Genomic DNA, 2582 nt, shown 5'->3' on the forward strand with positions numbered 1-2582 from the left:
AGCGATATTATCCTTTCACTTACAATATTAATTAATCTAATAAAACTTTATGAAAATTCAAGTTAATTTGTTATGCAATTCCGTTAGGGAACCAAGAGCGGGTTCAGCCAATTCCTGCCAACTTTTTAATGGACTGGATCTCGAAGCTCGTTTTAATAAAAATAAGTTAATATATATAGATGTTTCTTTTTCATACTAAATAGATGTTCTTTTATATATTTTTCGAATTTTTTTGTATTACAAATGTAAATATCTTTATTTCTTTAAGAATTTCATAGTTTTTTTTAAATCCTATAGATATAAAATATAACTGAATATTTCTTTTGTTAAACATTAGGATGTTTTTTTTTTATTAAATAAATGTTTTTTTTTATATTTCTGTCGGAAGCAAGGAAGCAACATTTTTGGTTTCTGTGTAACTACCAGGCATCATTGCAGCTGGCGATTGTGATACAGGCCAAGAGGGAACTGATATTTTGTAATTTTGTAAAACACGGGGTTTGGACTCTGAAACTTGTGTGGGTGCTTGGAGGCTACCAGCCCATTTAAATGCCTGTTCCTGCTGTATGTGTATTTTGTAGAGAAAGACCAAAGTCAGACAGCATGGTCAATAGTATGTCAGATTAACTATTAAATATTAATCGAATACCTAGAGGGAAAAAAGGATAAACAATTAATCCCAATTCACCTTTCATTTTAGTTGCAGGGAAAGCAATTGAAGGTGTTCCCGCATCGGATTTTTGAGAAGCAGATTCTGTCATCATAGAAGTTTGAACCTTTTCTTTCTTCAATGAAGAGAATGATCCATTCCGGTTTGGTTTCTGCGGAGAGAGAGAGAGAGTCTGTGTATGGTTGTTGGAGGTGGGTAGGTTAATATGAAAAGGAAGAGAAAGGTTTTTATAGGTTTTAATTATATTTATTTAATTAATTTTAAATTTTTAAAATTTTAAATTTAAAAAATTTAAAATTAATTATTAATATAATTATAATTAATTAAGTTCCATTCTTGGCTGATTAGGAGTTGGTTCCATATATTTTTCCTTTGTATTAAGATTTGGTTGCCACCAAGTTTTACATATACCTTAGGGAGAAATATCTATGTGCTATGGCTAAATAGCAAACAAATGCCCTTGAGAGATGCTTTAGAATAAAAGATAAGAGACGGGGAGACTAAAACTCAATATCATGTTTGTTGGTCTAGTCTCTGTTTTTAAAATTTTAGTATTTTAGTACTTCCAAAAAATAGGGACACAAGGGACTAAAATTTTTGGGAACGGAAACTGAAATTTTAATAACAATTTACACTTAAAATACCCCTATTTCAATTAATTAATTCTAACTTTATTCTTTTTGCAAATTAAATTAGAGTTTCATTTTTATTTCAATATCTGTCTCCCACTTCACACCAAACACAATATTGAGACTTATTTCAGTCTCTGTCTCTCAATCTCAATTTTTCTATCTCTATCTCTCTTTTAAACGCTCCCTATCAAAGTTCTTAATTTGACATACAGTAATGATATTTTTTAAAGTTGTTCTATGTTACATAAATATTTTAAAAATCTGGTGTTTGGGGATTTTTTTTGGGATCCAAATTACGATTCTATATGCAGTTTTAAATGAATCACGTGTTAGGGATGACGCATCCTAGGATGATACACACAAATCATGTGTGTACATCTCCGGATGCGTATGCACAAATCACGCTGTGTCCATCTTATTAGAATTCGTACACATTTATATTATTCATTGATTAGAAGTATAGTTTTAGTTTATACTTAATCTCTTGTATTGACATCACAATCGGACAAAACTACTAAATTTTTTTTCTTTTCACAGTATCCTGCACTAAAATTAATCTGTCCTGTATCAAAATTTCATTCAAGTATTTGATGTTGGCCAATAGTTTATTATATGTACAAAACAGTATTCGAAACTAAAAGTAAAATAAGATAACTTAAAATGGGTTACTTCGAACCTAAAAATGAGTTGCCCAACCAAGTTAAACTACTATGAATTTGACAGCATAGGGGTAACCTTCAATTCTAATCAATAACACCAACAAATAAGAAAGCAAAGTTAACAAATGCATCTGTATATCTTGAATTTGCCGCTGCCCATTATTTAAAACTATTCAAGAGAGAACATAAACATTGCAGGCAAAGGACTACTGCAACTTCAACATCGGTAACTACACACACAAAGTAGAATAAAATTGCATGTCCCGGTTGCTAGCCTTCCAAGTTTGTTCTTGCAATCGCTGTCGCACTTGTTAGTGCCTGGGCAGAAGGACAGTTGCTCATAACACCATTTTAATTCCCCAACTTTTAATAACCCTCCATTTTCTGTAACCCACAAAAAGAAAAATATATTAATTCTCAGTACTACTTCAACACAGATATTTTTTATGGCAACAAAATCACGAGCAGAAAAGATTAAACTTCTAGCTAGGCAAAACATACCAATACCGGCTGAGAGAACAAGGAAAATGAATGAAATTGAAAAGATGACTTTCATCTTTGAACAATGTGTACCCGAGTTCCATTTCACAAATAGGTTATATAAGCAAGAAAGATAATAAT

General features: G+C 31.2%; 2 long non-coding RNA genes across 2 annotated transcripts; one reads left to right on the top strand and one right to left on the bottom strand.

Moving 5' to 3' along the window:
• On the top strand, positions 373-861 carry LOC110269631. Its single transcript, XR_002358401.1, has 2 exons — positions 373-570; positions 665-861. It is a non-coding gene; the product is annotated as an uncharacterized LOC110269631 (long non-coding RNA).
• On the bottom strand, positions 2073-2564 carry LOC107634362. The gene is made up of 2 exons (XR_001618865.2): positions 2463-2564; positions 2073-2345 (listed from the first exon to the last, which is right to left on the bottom strand). It is a non-coding gene; the product is annotated as an uncharacterized LOC107634362 (long non-coding RNA).

The sequence above is a fragment of the Arachis ipaensis genome, chromosome B03 (genome assembly GCF_000816755.2).
Source record: "Arachis ipaensis cultivar K30076 chromosome B03, Araip1.1, whole genome shotgun sequence".
NCBI lineage: Eukaryota > Viridiplantae > Streptophyta > Magnoliopsida > Fabales > Fabaceae > Arachis > Arachis ipaensis.